We start from the raw sequence: 20,302 nt of genomic DNA, 5'->3' as shown, positions 1-20,302 counted from the left end.
TGTCAAGGATGACATTGATCGAGAAGCCTGTTAAAATAGCCACTCTGTGAAGGTCACATTCAGCTTGGGAGTACCTGCTTGGATTATCTTCAGGTTTTTTTGATCCCAGTCCCGACGGAGAGCCGTCCGCTGGGGCTCGTGTTCTCAATCAGCCATCCATGAGCGGCTAAAGTGGTCACAATCAGAAAAATGTAATTCAAGGTCTTTTCTTTAGCACTGATTACAGACATTTTCTCAAAGAGACCTAAAAATGAGGCATTTTTCACCATTATAAATTGAGTACATTATTTGTAAGTGCTATTGCTTGTGATAACATTTTTGTTCTTTGCAATTAATATTTTAATGCCTCCACTGAAATGTGAGAGAACAAATTCATTTCCGAGTGGGAGTTGAGAGCCGTTTCACTGTTGGAGGAATAACTATTCACTGGTTTAGAAGATCTGTCTGAAGACTGGGGAATCCTGACCTCTGAGGTGAGCTGCTGAATCAAGACGAACTGGGAGAAGTCTGAAGATGTGTTTCGCTCGCTCACTTACCCCCAAGGCTATTTCCTGTCACAGCTTCTCTGCTCGTTGACAGGGACTGATAGGCCCCCTGGCAGATGGTTTTGGCTCCTGGCCCGTGCACGCATCGAACTTTGAAGTTGGCACTGTGTCCACATGCTGGACTGTGCATGTGTGCGTGAAGTTCAGCAGCAGTGCAGTGCAGATATATATACTCCGCTATGCAGCCTTGTGGGCTGTTTTCCTAAAAATAACCACTCAATTAACAATGGGTGACTCGCTGTTATCAATAAAGCTTCAGTGTTCAGATCTAAACTCTATCAAATAATAATCAGACATCGGGGAAAAGGTAGACCTAATGATGGTAATGAATCTAAGCACAATTAAACATTGTCAGCAATAAATGATGAGAAACACAGAAACACTCTGACCCCCAGCATTCACGCCGCCATCTGAGCTCCTTCCCCATTTCCCCTGAACCGCGTCCTCTGCTGGTTCTGGACACTGAGCAGCCCCCAGAGCAGATCAGTGGTGCAGCATATATTGCTGTGGCGATTTAATGGGGTTAGAAGTGAACTAGCTAGAGCAAAACTCCAGATAAATGCTTTATCTGGTCCCTGGAAGACACAAATTATTTTTGCCTATAGGAAGAAAGCGTGAACATCAGCATGCTGTTTTCCTGTGAGATTCCCAAGTCAAAACGGAAGTTGGCTGTTAACACGTCGCAGTCGTGACGCAAAAGTCAACAGGCAGGAAAAGGTCACGTTTGCCAGAACTGATGGAGCTTTTTGAGGAAAAAGGCAGTTAAACCTCCAGGCCACACAGGAAGTGTAAAAGGCTTTCGAGGGTGTTACAAACGCAGCTTAGCCTCTGCGACACTTTGCCGATGCAGTGAAGTATACTTCACTTTATTTGACAGGCTTATGGCTCCATGCTGAGTCACGCAGCTCACAACTTTATTTGGTAGTTTTTTCTGTAGTTTTTCAGTAGACTGTAACATTTTATTTTCTCCTGTTATAATTGCACGATAGCTCCTGACATTGCTGCGTCGGACGGCTGCTCCGTTTCCCGGTTCCATTGACCCCCACAAGTGGTGACTTAGCAGAACCTGCCCCCCGGGTTTCATTGTCCTTCCTTTTGTGGAGGAATCCTCAACAAATCATGCAGATGTATTTATGTAAATGGAACCTGACATCAGAGATGGATGTGGAGGTAATTGTGTTTTCGAGCCTGCAGTGCGCGGTCGCAACAAGGACAGAAAATCTCAGATGTCAGTGAAGGAAAAACAAAAACATGGACGACCTGCTGAGAAATTAAAAAGACAAGTCTCGTTTCTGACGGTTCCCAAAGTCTGAACGCCCGCAAATCCTGTTCCTTGCAGAAACTCCATGAGTCTTTTCTGCGGAACCATGTCAGAGACCCTGTGCTGCAAAAGGCATCGACGTGCAATTTTGTAATCACTTCAAACACGGTAGCTGACGCCAGGTTTGACAGCCACATCCGCACACCCATTTCCTTTAGATGAAACCTCTGGATCCTCTTTCCGACTGTTGAGGGAGGGCACGTTACGGCCGTCACATCGTGGGATTTTCTGTTCCGCTTTTGAAGACACAAACAGTTGGCATGAAATTCTGGAATCCTGCACCTCTTTTAGAATCAGCCAGGAGTGGAGCATTAAAGCTTTAGTGCAAGAAGGCAGACAGAATCATCAGTAGATCCGAAGAAGAAAGCCAGTCTGAAAAACAGTCCAGTTTATTATTCCTACATCTTATGTTCAAAGAAAAGGTCCAAGGTCCCTCCTGGAGCTCAGCTCTCTGCCAGTATAATAATGTTCTACTCCACAGATCTACGAGTGGATGACATAACACGTCTCATTCAGCTATTTCTAAGATTGTGATCGTTAAACAAAACCAGTTGTGTTGTATGTACGCATGCCAGCTGCCCCAGTCTAACCAGCTAATATATACTGGTACTTGTTTAATGGAGTGATGGTTACTAGAGTTGCCACTAGTTAAAGCTGCAGCAGTAGCCAGGTGATGTTTTTTTCCCCAAATTATCCTGAAAAACAACTATTCAGTATAAGTTTACTAATTAAAAGACAAACTGATCCAACAGAGGGCATAAATTAAAGGATTAATCTTTAATTATAGATTACATTTTTTAATTAGTCACTAACTAGTTCATTTAATATTCTGCCAAGGTTCAGGTGAAAGAGTTTTTTCTTTGCGTCTTTGCTCCACTTTGACAGTTGACACCTCATTCCTTTGTGAGAGGTTCATAAACAACAACTAATGAATCGAGTTGATTAATTGCGATGCTAAAACAGGGCATAAGTGCTGTGGAATCGACCGCAAACTGGAGGCGGTTTTGAGAATCTTTTGGAGAAATCTCAGTAGGTGGCGAAAGCGTCGCCACAAACAGTTTAGTCCTCACCACTAGAATGAAAAACACATGTCTGGAGTTGGATTTTAGCAGTTTTGTTTCATATCAGCACATGAGAAATAGAATAAACGACAACAGGAGAAAACCAAAACCACTTGAGAAAACAGTATTGTAGTGCAGAGTTCTGGAGTAAAAAGTTTATTGTACACGGTCCAGACTCTAGAACAACCGCTAATGTTTCTGTTATTTATTGCAGAAACTGAGGAGGTGTGCTGATAATGTTCCATTAATAATATAAACCCCCATGTTGCATTTGCTTCTCAGCAGTCTGGCTGTGTGCATACCGGGGGAGGGGGGTGCTGATTACTTCTGCCCGGCTCGCTCTGAATTATGATCCAGCCGAGCTTGACTGAAGCCGACATGGAATATCAGTTAGTGTTTAAACTGGGTCAGCTTGTAGATTACAGCTGCGTTTTCTTTCTGCAGCGCAGGGACGGAAACACAGAAAATGCATTTTCTGTGATGTTTCCTACTTCTCTGATGGTGTTTCAAGCGCAGCAAAACATTGATTTATTTAGCTACCTGTTAATCGCTTATTGAGTCTTAATGTGTGATTATATGGCTCCGTTCCCAAGCTGCTTGCTTGGGAACGGAGCCAATGCAAATCTCAAGGTTTCGGTGCGTCCTTTACCGAAAAACTGAAGTACAGACATAAAATAAAATTAAACTGAACGAAAGTCGAACTGTTCTATGTAACCTCCTCTGAATTTGGAAAAAATGTCTGACCGAAAATAAAGGATGCTCCGAAGAACGAACTGTCGGTGGAGAAACGTATTCTTTATTCGATTTAACGGTTCCTTTCTGCCACGCCAAAAATTCTCATTTCAAATACTGAACTTTCAAAAGACATAAATCAAAAATGAAAATTTATATTACAAATTAGGAAGAATTGAAAATAGTCCATTATTCCTTCTTCTGGGCTCCAGATGGAGAACCCTCTCTCTGCTGACACCTACGCAGCCTGATGCCCGCTGAGATCTGCAGCCCACAACAGAGATCGATTAATAAAACTGGTGACCTTTAACCTTTCATTCTCTACTGTACTTTTCAGCTGCTGTGAATTATTCTGTGCTGTTCTGCTCAACTACAATAATTAATTATAATCAGTGATCTTGAAGATAGAACATTAAGAATGGTCAGGGTTTTTTTATCCTCCACAGCTGTACTTGATAAACCGGCCATTTCATGGTGTTGCTACTAAAATCACGCATTCATAATCTCGTCCCTTTCTCATTTAATGCTCCATGAGTGCTGATGCGCCATGACGGATGAGCTATTTAGAAACCCTCCGAGTGCCTCCGCTTGTTTTTCTGAGCTGGTTATTTCTGCAAATACATAGTCGGCGGTGCCTCTGACTGCCTGTCTGCAGAGGTCAGGACACCGCAGGTTTGAAGATGCCTCCTCACCTCCGGAACGCAGCACATCTGTCTGATCCAGGCAGAGTCCTCCTGCCTCAGGCAGCAGGGTAGTGCTATCTGTGCATCCCCTGCTTATCTGCCCCTTCAGCATGTTTGCTAGTGTGTCTGGAAAAAGGCGACTTATTAAAGTGAACCTTCTTCAAACAGGGTGGTCGGGGGGGTAGTTTACAATTAGCGAAGGAACACCGGGTTAATAAAAAACTGTCTAACTACTAGCGGTAATCATGACATGGCCATGAAACTTGGACTTTAATCAGATTTTTTTGTTTTTTAAATTAGATAACCGTGATTTGGTTTGAAGGCATCCTACTGAGCTTTTTAGAGTAGATTCATTTTCAGCCCTCCTGTGTCCTCGGAATTCCATTCCACTCATTGCCTGCATTTCTTAATTCTGATTTTGCACGACTGCCTTCTGCTAATGAGGTGAAGCAGGATAACTTATTTGAGTATTCCTCTCACCTTCTGCAATTTTCCTGCTGCACAGTTTTGGCTCAGTTTAACGGGCGTCTGTGCTACCTGTGTGCAGCCCACACACATGTAATTTCTTAGCATTTCTACTAATAATTCCTTTAATGGAATGCACTTCCAGCCACTTGGTAAAATTCAGCCTGATATTATATAAAATCCCATTTCTGAGACTGATTGCTTGGGCCAGGATTAAAATGAAGGTTGGTTGTTTATCTGTTCTATATTATTCAGTATAGCTGCCAGAAAAGGAGCCACTTGAGCACATCCGACCCTGGGAGAAAATCCATTACACAATATCCCGCTGCGGATGAAGGGATTTGATCATGTCAACTTTGGTGCTGCTCAGATGGAAATTTACAATCAAGTAAAGAGATGGATTTGTTTTTTTTCTGGGTACTTACTCTCAGGAGGTTTCAGAAAAGTTTGCTTGACTTGGACCAACGTTTCCGAGCTGCGGAGATCGATACGCCACAGGTTTCAGATGAGTGAATGTAACACCATGATTGGCTGTGGCCGTCTTTTACCAACTTATTTCTCTAACTGCCTTCAATCTAATTGCATTGATTATAAAACACAGGTCAGGGTAGACCTGGAGGTCACATGCAGGATCCATGTTTAAGAATTTTACCGCCTTCGTTGCACTACTGAACCAACCTCAAGAGTGTGATATTTCATCCATGTTGTTTTTGAAAGCAAACAGGGACCTCCGAGATGCCTCACATCCCGCCCAGGTTGTCTCCAGGTACTCCACTTTCCTCCCACAGCCAAAAACATGCATATTAGATAGATTGGAGTCTCTCACTTGCACCAGGTTTTCAGTAATTGGTGTGTGTCCTCTGATAGATGAGCGACCTTTCCAGGGTGTACTGCTGCCTCTGGCTTGGTGGCTGCTCGGACAGGCTCCGGCATTTCCCGTGACCCCAATCAGGGGGTTAACAGAAAATGGATGGATAGCTCGTCTGTGTGAAAGCTGAAGAAGACTAGATCAGACAAAGTTAGATGGGGTTCTAAGTGAATGCTCTTTGATTATTTTTCTCTTTTTCCTTTTTATTGATTCAGGTTGTTCTGTCTTGTTTTTGAAAGAAATTGATCACTTTGTTTGTTTTTGTGAACTATTAATAATGCTGACAGCTTCCAGATCTCCAGAGCTGATACTGCTCCTTAAATAACACATAAATCAAAGTTGTGCGTTTCAGTAGATTTAGATGAAATGACCATCCTGTAAATGTTGAGTTACACACTGCACGAGCCCGGTGTTGTGTATCATGATGCTGATGAGACTGACCGGGTGGTGGAGGTGGGGAAATGGATTGGATTTTAAATCCAGACATTTAAACCGCATCCTCTGATGTCTGAGGCGAACACGGTTCGAGGGATTTGTGTTCTTCACGCTGCTGATTGAAAACACAGCGACAACAGAATCACTTCCGTTCAAGCTAATGAGTATTATCTGGCTGAGCGAAATTAATAAATGGCTTTTAAGATGCTAAATCTTGGTGTAGATTGCTTGTATTTCATAAATCTTATCTGTCTCTTCCTACAGGAAGCACTAATGAGCTCCCAGCAGCGTTTAGATGAGTGAGGCAGCAGTCTGAACGCCACCGGTCTGCACTAACAGTAAGGCTCTTCAGCTTCTCTTTTGCACATTGTGCCGCCATCTAGAAAGTTATCATCATATGTCAGTGCCATGAAATAATTACTTTGACTATCCAATAATCTTGCATGCTGTGAACCTCCTGTCAGCTCTGATAAAACATTCTCTTCTGCTTTGCACTGTAACAAAGAAAGTGTGAAGTGACATTTTCACACTATCTGGGTTCTTGGGCCTCTAACATTTATCTTCGCTTCCACTGATAGTTCCGTTAAAAAGCCTGAAATTGCACTGTAAAACAGTCAGTGTTGTACTAGATCCATTCAAATGGGCAACATCTTTGTACGCTACAGTAGACCAAATACGTGAACATGTTTAATCTATTACAGAAGTGACTACACAAATCCCTGCATGATGTAACAATAAAATTCCAAAACTTACGCAAAATAAATTGATGCAGACAATCCCTGCTTATGGCTGTTTTGTTCAGGTTTATCTTTATCCAATGTTCTTGTTTGTCCATCTACAGACGTCTGAATGTCCAAACAGCAAATGAACAGCATATGCCTATAATATAATGGCTGTAATTAATGTGGCCAAGAGAACAAAACATGCTTGCTGCGAATAGAACTGGACCCAAAACAGAGCCATACCATACCCTGAGGCATACCAAAAGAGAACAGATGATACATACATTAATTATGAACAGATACTAGGGTTGTTCTCTAGCCAGATCTGTCCCGTAATTCTAATTCACCTTTATTGCTGCATCAAGTTAGAGAGGGGAAGATACGGACAAAGTGTGGAAAACGTATCAGTGATGTGTCTGAGCCCTACATTTATCTTTCACTCTGCACAACAGTGGAAGAACGTGCTCGCACGCTATTGGAAGGAGCTATTTGTGTGAATTATTACAGAACCCTGGAGTACATGAAGATTGGGCCTGTTTTAAGTTTGACCTTCTTTATTTTTCCGTCAGATGACCTTCGGCACAGTCTCTGATGCTGCCACAACAATAGTAACAAGTAGAAAATCGAATCAATATATATAGAACCTGTAGTCCTGCGGGACCCAGTGAATGTTTTTAATTCTGGTTTCTCAGCCCTTTAACAGAGCCTGAGAGTAAATGGGGCCAGACAGACTCCATCAATCCTCATTAAGACCTTTGTCGTTATCAGATTAAGGAAGCTGGAAGACCCCTTTGTTTCTAAAAGATCAGATGGAATAAAACTGATTAAAACTGCCCCGATGTGGCTCAAGAACATCAGAGTGTGTTGTGCCAGGGACGATAGAGGCTGTAATCAACTCACTTTCTCACTAGATCTGAGGCTGCGTCTCATTCAGCGAGAGCAGGAAAACACATACAATAAAATAATATCACAGTTATAGACTACTCCACAGGCAGAGGGCTGGCTTCCAGCCTTGATTCTTATTGTTAAAACGAGTCCTTCGTAGTAACGCAATCATCTTCCACCGCAATTTTTCCATGTGAGTCTTGTTTTCCTCGGCAAATCGTATAATTTATTCCGGGCTGCTTTCTGGAAGAAGATTTAGATGTAACCTTAGGAGAGGCACTGACATTTCGAAGGGATAAACAGTAAGAATTAAAACCATTTGCTGGGTTATTCAATGTTATTTATGGACGTTTAACCTGTGTTTTTTATGAGACTTTTCTCATTAAGCGCTGCTGTGTGAGGGGTACGACAGCTTTCACTTACTGATAACAAGAGCGTATTTGTTGCTTCTTTTATCCAATAACAATAAAGTAAATAGAGTTTTTGCCTTTATGGAACATATTCTTCTTCTTCTTGGATTTGAAATTATTTTCTGTGCAGTTGTGAGATCTTCTGGGTCAGATGAAGGTTGCTCTGACATCTAGAAGCTAGCTCATCCTGGCTGATTTGATGTCCTTCCAGCATCAGTTGATCTTTTAGAAAAACCAATCAAATTACAAGGAAAAAATGCAAAAGGTTCCTCAAGAAATCAACCATTTAAGATCAATGAAACATGAAACGTACAATGAAACTTCAGCTGCTGTTTGTTTCAGATAAGGCCCAGCCAGGACTCCCCCACCAATAAACCTGTCAGCCTGTGTCTTTGCAGGCCGAAGGGCTATTATTATCCAGCAAGGTCTCTTTAATTTTAATGGCATCATTATTGTAATGAATTCCCCCCTTTCCCTTCTTCGAAATGAAGTAACCTGGAGTAAAATAAATGCTGCTTCTCTTGAGCCCAAGAGGGTATTTTTTCATTCGTGTATAAATGTACTCTGAAAACGTTACAGATCGTACTTCTTATTAGCTTTAATAAAATGCCCATTTGCCTATTTGGTCAGACATTAAAATCCATCTGGAGACTTTAAGGCAGCATTTTGGGCAGCATGAGGACAGAGAAAGAGAAGCATTCAGTGAAAAGTGGAGTTGCATGAAATAACCTGAAATCTTTGATCTTTATTTACACAGTAGTAGGGTTTAATAAATGCATAACAATGTTTAATCCCATTCCCACACACACACATTCGCACACACACACACACACAGTTTGGCTGACCTTCATACGGAACACTGTGTGGCTGGGCAGCACTTTGCTTACCATATAAAAGAGAACCGTTTGCACGGCTGCAGGAGTTCTTTTGTCATGCTGGACCCTTCTGTGGGTCCAGCACCTTGCCATCACCCCTTTGTATAAATAAGCGTCACATTGAGTAACCATGACCTAAAAAGTTTTTCTTTTTTTTTTTATTAAAGTATTAAAATGAATCTCTCTCCTGCACTTGTAAATGAGTTACTGACAGTAAAGAATGGTCTCCTACATTACATTCAGCCACATGAATGTGTTATCGCGTAGAAACAGGACTTAACAGTTCAAGTAAATTATTAGCTGATTCAGTTCATAAATGAGCCGTTTAACTCTTGCTGGATGATTGATGTCAGCTTCTCCAGACGTTTGCATTTTTATTTTCCAAGGATCCACAGTCCTGAATCAATTGCCAATGTAGTACAATCTTTTTTTTCATGCACCACACATTCACACTCATGCACATTTCATGCAGCGTTGGCAGTTTTGGCACAGTTTGGCTAGGTCACGTTATCTGCGAGGGGTCAGTGGCATCCGTCTGTTAGCAGCATCCATGTAGGTCAAAGCATTTTTCCTGGAATAGACAGCATGTGAAACCTCATTCTTACTGGGACCAGGCCGTATCACATGTAATCCAACGCAGCACGAAAGTGGAAAAATTCCTCCCTCAGTTCAGGCTGTTTGCTCTAAAGTTGTGTTTTCGGCTCCCAGTGTCTTCACTCTGTAACTTTCCATCCCATAGAAGCGTATCAGATGGTCCCACAGAAAAAAAGGTTATCCAGCAAAGAGGAATGTACCTCAGAACAGCTTGAATAGAGGGCAACACGAAAGACAACCACATTATATCATATCCTGACCATAAATTGTTGACACCCATAGAGTTTTATTACACTTTTCCCTCCCCGGTGTCCCATTTTACGTTGCTTCAGAGTGTAAGTGTGATTACAAACTCCTTCCCCTCTTCTACTGGTATACGACCCGTTTCATGTACAGCTTTGCAATGTCAATTTCTCATCCTGTAGAGTTGAGCCCAAGATGAGGCTGGATTCATACTCAGTGTGGCAGTAAATGTGTTAGTGAGCGTGGATTCTGCTGTACTCTCGTGGACCCCTGTTCATAGCTTTGTCTCTACATTCTTGCGGTTCTTAAACACTTAAACACTCTACAGAAACATAAAACACAATAAATGAGACAACCCTGCTCCAGAAATCAAAGGGAGTTTAAAAAAAAACATTTTAATAAAGTGAGGTAATTTATTCTTATCAATAGTAACAGCAGCACAGCACGACCTTTTCAGCTGTCTGTAGCGAGTGAACGGAAAGCAGTAGCCTGCTTCAAGCTTATACCTCATGGCTTGTCTCATTTAATTAGCTTCCTGGTGAGGTTTCAACAAAAAAGGTTGGTTCGTGACCCCATTGAATTTCTTTTTTGTGCCGTTTGTAGTCACATTGATTTTCCTGCATGTGTTGATGTAATTAGGTTCAGGGCTGCTACTGTATTTCCTTCAAAACACTCCTTGATGGACTATTTCAAATGCACTTTGTGAGAGAGTTTCAAAACTTTCAAATGAGAAATGAAGCATCTTGCTCTCTTTTTCTGGAGTTTTAATTCAAGTTTAAATAGAACACATGCACAGCTCTTAAACTTGAACTTATACTGTGCATACCGATTCTTACATCTTTCCCCTTTAATATATGCATATGTAACACAATGGCTCTTATGTGCAGTGGTGCATTTTTCAGGGGAATATGGGCTTAATTACTATACCATATTCTAATCCAATGCTCACACTAATTTCTTCAAGCATCCATCCATCCATCCATCCATTCTCTACCGCTTATCCGGGGTCGGGTCGCGGGGGCAGCAGCCTAAGGAGAGAAGCCCAGACTTCCCTCTCCCCAGCTACCTCCTCCAGCTCATCCGGAGGGATCCCCAGGCGTTCCCAGGCCAGCCGAGAGACATAGTCTCTCCAACGTGTCCTGGGTCTCCCCGGGGGTCTCCTACCGGAGGGACATGCCCTGAACACCTCACCAGGGAGGCGTCCAGGGGGCATCCTGACTAGATGCCCAAGCCACCCCATCTGGCTCCTCTCAACGCGGAGGAGCAGCGACTCTACTCCGAGCTCCTCCCGGATGGCAGAGCTTCTCACCCTATCTCTAAGGGAGAGCCCAGCCACCCTACGGAGGAAGCTCATTTCAGCCGCTTGTACCCGTGATCTTGTTCTTTCGGTCATTACCCAAAGCTCATGACCATAGGTGAGGGTAGGAACGAAGATCAACCGGTAAATCGAGAGCTTCGCCTTTCGGCTCAGCTCTCTCTTCACCACAACGGACCGGTGCAGAGTCCGCATTACTGTGGACGCCGCACCGATCCGCCTGTCGATCTCCCGCTCCATTCTTCCCTCACTCGTGAACAAGACCCCGAGGTACTTAAACTCCTCCACTTGGGGCAGGATCTCCTCCTTTACCCGAGAAGGCACTCCACCTTTTTCCGGTCGAGAACCATGGCCTCGGATTTGGAGGTGCTGATTCTCATCCCAGCCGCTTCACATGCGGCGGCGAACCGATACAGTGATAGTTGGAGGTCACGGGCCAATGAAGCCAACAGGACCACATCATCCGCAAAAAGCAGAGACGCGATCCTGAGGTCACCAAACTGGATCCCCTCAACACCATGACTGCACCTAGAAATTCTGTCCATAAAAATTATGAACAGAATCGGTGACAAAGGGCAGCCCTGGCGGAGGCCAACCCTCACCGGAAACGAGTTCGACTTACTGCCAGCAATTCGGACCAAACTCTGGCACCGATCGTACAGGGAGCGGACAGCCCGTATCAGCGGGCCCGACACCCCATACTCTCGGAGGACCCCCCACAGGACCCCCCGAGGGACACGGTCGAATGCCTTCTCCAAGTCCACAAAACACATGTGGACTGGTTGGGCAAACTCCCATGCACCCTCGAAGACCCTGCGGAGGGTGTAGAGCTGGTCCACTGTTCCACGCCCAGGACGAAAACCACATTGCTCCTCCTGAATCCGAGGTTCGACTATCCGGCAGACCCTCCTCTCCAGTACCCCTGAATAGACCTTACCAGGGAGGCTGAGGAGTGTGATCCCCCTATAGTTGGAACACACCCTCCGGTCCCCCTTCTTAAAAAGAGGGACTACCACCCCGGTCTGCCAATCCAGCGGCACTGCCCCCGATGTCCACGCGATGTTGCAGAGTCGAGTCAACCACGACAGCCCTACAACATCCAGAGCCTTAAGGGACTCTGGGCGGATCTCATCCACCCCCGGGGCCTTGCCACCGAGGAGTTTTTTAACTACCTCGGCAACCTCAGCCCCGGAGATACGAGAGCCCATCTCCAGGTCCCCAGGCCCTACTTCCTCACTGGAAGGCGTGTTGGTGGGATTGAGGAGGTCCTCGAAGTATTCCTTCCACCGATCCACAACATCCCGAGTTGAGGTCAGCAGCACACCATCACCACTATACACAGTGTTGACAGTGCACTGCTTCCCCCTCCTCAGACGCCGGATGGTGGTCCAGAACCTTTTCGAGGCCGTCCAAAAGTCGTTCTCCATGGCCTCACCGAACTCTTCCCATGCCCGAGTCTTTGCCTCGGCAACCGCCGTAGCTGCACTCCACTTGGCACGCCGGTACCCATCTGCTGCCTCAGGAGTCCCACAGGCCAGTAAGGCCCGATACGACTCCTTCTTCAGCTTGACGGCATCCCTCACCGCTGGATTTCTTCAAGCAGTCATTTAAAAGTGAAAATAAGTTCACATGAATCTAATGCTAATGAATCCACTCATTTGCCAATACAGCTTTCAGCAGTGTGCAGCTGACAATGGGTGACTGTAGTGGTAAATAATGAATACAAATTACTGTAAATTTAATGAGTGATGTAGCCAGAGGGTGACTGACCTCCTTCCACTTTTCTCTTAGTATCTGGAGAGCTGTGGGGCTAAATCCCAGATGATTAGTGCCCAAATACTTAAACCCAAACCTGAACATGACTGAAAATACATGGGCTGGTTTGGTGGATATGGTTTTGATCTGATCTGATATTACAATACACATAGTTCCAGAGCCTGAGGGCAACAAATGCAACATTCATGTGTTATCCATTCAAAAAACCCCATCTGATTGAGGGCTTATTATTTATTTGTATCATCCCGACATATTTGTCTCCTATTGTGCCACATTTACAACAGGATGAGCACAAAAATGCAGACAGGAACAAGCACAGGCTACTAAAAGCCTTAATGGCCACAATGAAAAGATGCCCTAAAGAGCAGGGACACCTGCTGGGAGCTTCTCGAGAACATTCTAAATTTAAGGATATTTCAGTCCGTTCATACATTTTAACTTCATCCTACTGTAGTAAATTGCAAATAACTAAACAGTTTAGTTCAAGGCCTCATTGAGCGGTGCAGCGGAGCAATATACGTTAAAGAGGATTTTATATGTTTTATGTTTTGCATTAGCTGTAAGGACGTATGCCTTGAGCCGCAATAAACATATTTTATATAATAAATTTCCTCTCAGCCATCATGAAGCACAGATCAATTAGAACAAATGCTAAAAGATACAGTCATGATCAGTGATGTACTGAGTCTGGTTGAAAAGCACTGCCAGAATGTAGCAAATTCACTTTTTGGTTGACTTCATTCTTAATTATTTGATTTTCTTCCTGTCATTTTACATTCATATTTGGTGGATAGAAAATTGTGTTTTCTCTTGTTGCAAAATACTTTTTTCTACAATCAGGCTCACTTCAGTTCAAACACTTGCTTGTTTTTTGTGATCTGCATCATCCGGGCAGGGAAATTATTCCGCTCGATCTTGGCCGAAGTCATCGCCATTTTTTCTGGTGCACTGGTGCGAACATTTCGGTGCAGGGCGCCAAACACAAATAGACCTCTGATATGACACATTTCCTCATCGCATTCAGTGGACCACAATATGGAGGCCTCAAAGCTCAATAAAGCCTCTGAGAGGATATGAATGTGTTGTCTCTGGTTATTGCTGCTTTATTCAAATTTGTCCCTTTAACTCTCAGTCCCGTAGCAACAATTGCAACACAAGTTAAAATGATCTACTACTTTTCCACTTAATGGGCCATTTATTTTTTTAAAAACAAAATTGAAACATTTTTTAAACCCATTTTAGTTCATGCCCGTGGAGCACGAAGGGCCCCACTTTCCCGGAAAGTGTCTGGGTCGGCCACTTCCCTTTACCCCCACCACAGCTGTTCATACAAGATGCAAACATGAAATGATACAGGGCAGAGAGAAGAAAAACCTTAGAAAAATAAAGTGCAAACAGGCCAAATGCTGACACCCTCCCTGTTTCAAGTGCTCTCTCAGGCAGAAACCAAAGGACTGCTGGCCAGCAAAAACACAACACCACCCAAGGCCCAGACAGAGCTGAATCTGGAACTAGATGCCATTAAAAGGAACAAGAAATCCCTTGTGCTCAATGTCCTTTGTAAACCAGAAGCCAAGTGTTTGTGACCTTTTCTTTATTTTCACCTAAAGATTTAAAGTGAAGTCTTTCCCGAAACCTTTGAAGTTACTACAGCTATTACATGGAGACAGAACCCTCCTAATGACACTTAGACTACATTTTTAATCCAAATACTGCCTTTCGTAACCCCACAACCACCCCCCCACACACACACACAAAAAAGCTGAAACACTTGAAAAACTGCAGATAAAAACACAATCTAAACTCCAGATTCAGACTTTCACATGACTTGGAGCAGACACGTAGGAGATGGTTTCAGTAACGACACGTTGGAGATAGTTTCAGCCGTGACTGAATTCATTCTCCAAGTTCTTTTTATCCACCCTGCGGAATATTGTAATTGGGTATTTACGAAGCATTTTCTTTTTCCTGGGAAAGATGCTGCTGTCATTTAAAACGCCATTTACATATATATATATATATATGTGTGTGTGTGTGTGTTAAATTCATCCTGCCCAACTATTTTGTGAACTATTTACCCGAGGGAGGCTAAATCTTAAGGTGAAATTGTAAATCAGAGCACGTTGCTGCAGAAAAATAAAAGCAGTGTCAGTCAACTTTAAGCCAGAGGAAACACTTTGTATTTGAGTCAGTTTCATTAATTATCATTCAGCTAAGAACAAACCTGCGTTGTTTCAAGTGAACTTTAGCCAAACATGCCAAATATCAAAATTGCTGACACACACCCACACCCACAGACAGAGACACACACACACAACTGGCTCTGGTTCCAGTTGGAGTGTTTAGAGGCTGGAGGAGTAATCCCATTAAAGCCTTCAGAAAGAACAGTCAAATGTTCAACACCATAATAAGGAGAATCAGATTGTCATAATATCATTCGGAGGCTTTCCGGGCTTTGGTTTGACGGACGTAGAGACTCTTTAGTGCAACAGCTGTTTGGTTGATGCAAAGACTCTGACCCAAGGCTGTCGTGTCACGATGAATCACGAGCCGCAGCCAAGGGGTCAGGCTGCAACTTCATGTACGTTAACTTTTATAGGTCAGCTCCGGTATGCCTTGGTGAATCTTAGAGACAGTTTTAGTCCAAGGGGTCTTTTCCCCCCCCTCTCCAAACTCCAAAGAAATTCCTTTGCGCAAAGCGTGGGCGGAGGAAGTTTGGTTTGAATGTCAAGTATCGTGTGTCAAGGCAAAGGCTTCTTGATGAGTTTGCAAACCCCATCATCTCCCCTCAGAGCAGTCCAGTGTACCACCATCTGGCCCACAGCTGAAAACTATTAAGCTCCGCTGGAACTTCGTCTTTACTAGTCCTCTGCAGTCTGAAGGCAAGTAAGTAGCGTTTGTGTTAGCTTGGCTGTTGCATGTTTCTCTCTTTAGATCTTTGATTCCTCCTGTCCCTGTAAGTGACAGCAGCGCTTGATAAACCATGACATCCGGCTGAATTTGTTCCAGAGGAGCTGAAGTGCTGGGCTGTGAGAGAGCAAGCCTGGATTTTAGATTAGACACCATGATACCACGGTGGATTCCGCTGAGGAATTCTGGGACAAAATTCATAAACAGATTGTTGCCATACTGTGCTGTGCTGTGCTTAGCGAGCAGAATTCCAGAGCTGGGGCGAGAGCAAAGGGAAGAAAACAAAGGATCTTTGTTGATTTTCTTTTCAGAGGCATTATGTTTGGACCACAGTGCACGCTCAGCTTCTATTCAGTGTTAAAAGCCCGCTGCCTTTGCAGTACATATGGGTCAGATTAGCGACCAGCAGAGAGGCATTTGCAAACAGACTTTAATCAAACTTTGAATTCATTTTGATTTTTTATATTGTTGTTTGGCAAAAGGGAAGAGTCCACAGAGTCAGAGGAGGCTGCTCTCATTTCCAGAAAGAGCTTCTTTTTTTTTCATGCTGCGTTCCAAATGTTTGAGTCACTGAAGATGAAATGTTGCAGACTGGATATATCTCTTGTTGTGCTCTTTGGAGGATGATATTCTAAGTAAGTGAACTGCTGGCTCACATTTTCATCATTGTCTCATTTTGGCCCTGGTTTAGTCATGACCAATTCTGTTTTCTCATCATCTGGGACTAACAATGATGTTTGAATGTGAACAGATTTAAGAGATGTGCAAACAGAAACAAACTTTGTTTTTCACGTGTTCCTTTAGAAACTCGCTCAATAACATGCTCCCGCCTCTGCAGATGGAAACATTGATGGTAGACTGAGGACGTTTGCAGCTCAGTGTTAAATATATGCGCTTGTGTCTGTTGTGGGGTCTGAAGGGGGGTTGTGGTTAAATTACCAGACAGGAAGCTGTTAAAACCAGTCCAAAGACTGCAGGTGTTAGTCAAATGTGATGTCACCTTTAGGTGTATATCCAGACGTTTTTGGCACCCGCATATTGCAAACACACAAAAACACGGTCTGATTTTTTTCCTCATACCCGTCTGTGAAACTTTAAAACTCTTAACTGTGACTTCTAGTAATGTTCTAAGCAGGATCAGCTCTGGGGCCAATTGGGACATTTAAAAAAAAAAAAAAATTCATTCACTACAGGATATAAAACAGCTGATCAGTTTCCAATCCTGTTTCCTGGCAGCACAGTTTATTGTGCCAGGTGTCAATCTTTCCAACAGCTTTAGCAGGAGTAAATATTTTAATACATTTGTTTGGAATTTTGAATATATTGGGATTTTACTGTTGAAGTCACCTTTTAATGTTGCTGCAGTTCCATTTCATGCTCATACACTTATTAACAAAAAAAAGCACCAGTTCAGAGTGAAAAGTGATTCTTCACATGGCAGGAGCCATCCGTAGCGTGCAGGGGAACATGCTGCACTACATAAGATTAGATTATTCTGGAGGTGTGGATGTGTTCTGTGCATTGCTTCCACATTATACATACAGTGAATCTCACACTGTTAGAAGAGTGGGGTCATCTTCTGCTACGTCACTGTATAGAAAACCAAATACAACAAGAAGCAAAACAGACCGACCCAAGCTGAAACGTCCTGAAGCGCAACAGGTTAAATCCTGCTGCTGGGTTCCTCCCTGCAGAGCACTTTGGTGTGCGATCTGCAGGCTGCACTCCAGAGTCTCCACTGAAATGTAAATAGCACCGTGGTGTCTTTGGGTTACCTGTCCATGTGATGTTTTCAACATCGGCCTGTTAACCCAGGGAAAAAGGGAATTCAAGTTGTCTTTTCCAGCTGTAAAGTTACTCTGCTTTGGCAGCCTGAGGAATGTGCCAGTCTCCACCCTGAAGTTTGTCCCATTTAAAGATCTCCAACCCTTTGTAGGGCCTCTATAGCAGAGGAATATCTCCTTACTGTGAAAACCACGGCGCTTGTTTCTGCTAGTTCCACTTGTAACTCATGCTGCACATCATTATGGCCGTATTCCCCAAAGCCAATGGCCTTTCCTTGTTGTTTCAAGGAAATAGCCACTTACCGTGTGACCGTTCTCCTCATTAGCTTGTTTGATAATGTTTATCAGGATCGCTGAGCAACAATAACATCCTTTTCACATTTGGATGCCCATTTATTCAAAGCTGACCTCATTAGAGCGCTCATATTGTTTGAATTGTATTGTAATAACAGTCTAAACTATACTTATTTGTTATATATAGTTGAACAAGGCCATTGTATCCTAATTGGTGCGACAGTCCCTCTGTAGTTGCTATCTTACTCTCAGGGGCACCGGGTGTAATTTCCAATGTAATGGATGAAATAATGCTCAACAAGTTATTCCATGGTGAACGGAGAGCAGGTTTCAGCAGTTACCAAGCAATTAGACTCTAATTTAGCAGCATATCTGACAGACATAACAACCTCACTTGCACAGCTCTGTTACTTCTTGCTTGCTGTTCAGCATAAGTCGAAGAATATCAAGAGTGTGTGAGGAGGATGTTGTTCTAGCAGATGTTGTTATCTCATCTCTATCAGCATTGTTTGAAATATTTTTTGCAACATGTTTTATTGTAAATTGAGGAGATTTGATGCTGTTGTCCTGTGAAAGAGTTGAGCTTTGTTCCCCCAGTTCGGCTCAGAGATGCACAGCAACATAAAGAACTTACTCACAACACTTTCTGGTCACACCACACAAATACTTCATTAAGTCTGAAAGGCTCCTGTGATTGAAAGGCTATAGGAAAGACAGGTTAAGAAGCACTTTGCTCTTAATTATTGAACTGTGAAAGTTTCAGGCAATCAGAGCCTGAAATGGAAATTTACTCAGAGACGAGCATATCGACCAAATGGCCACAATACGCCAACTTTGGTTTTAAGTTCCAGCACTATCATGGGATACTGTTGGTTTTATTTTTTCCATGAAAATATGAATATATACTGTATCTTGGATTGGAAAACAAACAACAAAAATGGGGGGAAAATGCCATTAGACAACAGGACTTGCACATTTTCCCGCAGTCTACGATCAAGAATATCGATTGTGGAATTGGCTGACAGCTCCCAAGTCCTGAACACTTTGTCCTTGCCGTCCTCAAGATTGCTGAGCTCTCATGGGGAATTGATCTCGGGTCTGAAAGCGGTCAGAGCAGAGTGTCAGTGTCGTTTTGCATTTAGAAAACGATTGGCTCCTTTATCGTGTTGTAGCTGCACCTCGTCGTGCTGTACCAGCTGGCTATTACACAGGCTAAATGCCAGCATGTGTCAGAGGCAGCAGAGTGGAAAGTGGTAGAGAAATTAGGAAGAAGTACCAGTCGAGGTTCATGGTAAACAGAGTTAGTGTGCAACACCCATTTTCAGTGCTGCCATGTCTCCGAGAACTCCGAGTGTGTTAACTTCAACACCAAAGGACTTATGGCCTCCACATGTAATAACTATGTTGTGTATCTGTGGGAAACAAATGTAAAGCAGATGTCTCAGAACGACAGTTCGGAACACTTTGGGTTGACCAACAAAGCCTCATGTTCAGTGGGAGGGGATATTCTAAGTAAGTGAACTGCTGGCTCACATTTTCATCATTGTCTCATTTTGGCCCTGGTTTAGTCATGACCAATTCTGTTTTCTCATCATCTGGGACTAACAATGATGTTTGAATGTGAACAGATTTAAGAGATGTGCAAACAGAAACAAACTTTGTTTTTCACGTGTTCCTTTAGAAACTCGCTCAATAACATGCTCCCGCCTCTGCAGATGGAAACATTGATGGGACTGAGGACGTTTGCAGCTCAGTGTTAAATATATGCGCTTGTGTCTGTTGTGGGGTCTGAAGGGGGGTTGTGGTTAAATTACCAGACAGGAAGCTGTTAAAACCAGTCCAAAGACTGCAGGTGTTAGTCAAATGTGATGTCACCTTTAGGTGTATATCCAGACGTTTTTGGCACCCGCATATTGCAAACACACAAAAACACGGTCTGATTTTTTTCCTCATACCCGTCTGTGAAACTTTAAAACTCTTAACTGTGACTTCTAGTAATGTTCTAAGCAGGATCAGCTCTGGGGCCAATTGGGACATTTAAAAAAAAAAAAAATTCATTCACTACAGGATATAAAACAGCTGATCAGTTTCCAATCCTGTTTCCTGGCAGCACAGTTTATTGTGCCAGGTGTCAATCTTTCCAACAGCTTTAGCAGGAGTAAAATTTTAATACATTTGTTTGGAATTTTGAATATATTGGGATTTTACTGTTGAAGTCACCTTTTAATGTTGCTGCAGTTCCATTTCATGCTCATACACTTATAACAAAAAAAGCACCAGTTCAGAGTGAAAAGTGATTCTTCACATGGCAGGAGCCATCCGTAGCGTGCAGGGGAACATGCTGCACTACATAAGATTAGATTATTCTGGAGGTGTGGATGTGT

The 20,302-nt window shown here is 43.2% G+C and overlaps 1 protein-coding gene across 13 annotated transcripts in view; it reads left to right on the top strand.

Moving 5' to 3' along the window:
* Nucleotides 1-20,302, top strand: part of gulp1a (GULP PTB domain containing engulfment adaptor 1a) — a 52,164-nt gene that overhangs the window by 13,948 nt on the left and 17,914 nt on the right. For 2 of the 13 annotated variants that reach the window (XM_057030440.1, XM_057030446.1), the window contains exon 2: nt 6,375-6,448. The exons of 7 other annotated variants lie outside the window; for them this stretch is intronic. The gene's annotated coding sequence lies outside the window, so the exon portion shown is untranslated. Of the gene's footprint in view, nt 1-6,374; nt 6,449-15,722; nt 15,817-15,993; nt 16,476-20,302 lie in introns of those variants that run through there. 4 more of the 13 variants (XM_057030420.1, XM_057030448.1, XM_057030457.1 and 1 more) reach the window with 4 other exon arrangements.

The sequence above is a fragment of the Takifugu flavidus genome, chromosome 1 (genome assembly GCF_003711565.1).
Source record: "Takifugu flavidus isolate HTHZ2018 chromosome 1, ASM371156v2, whole genome shotgun sequence".
NCBI classification, from domain to species: domain Eukaryota; kingdom Metazoa; phylum Chordata; class Actinopteri; order Tetraodontiformes; family Tetraodontidae; genus Takifugu; species Takifugu flavidus.
This window is presented reverse-complemented; position numbering and strand designations above follow the sequence as displayed.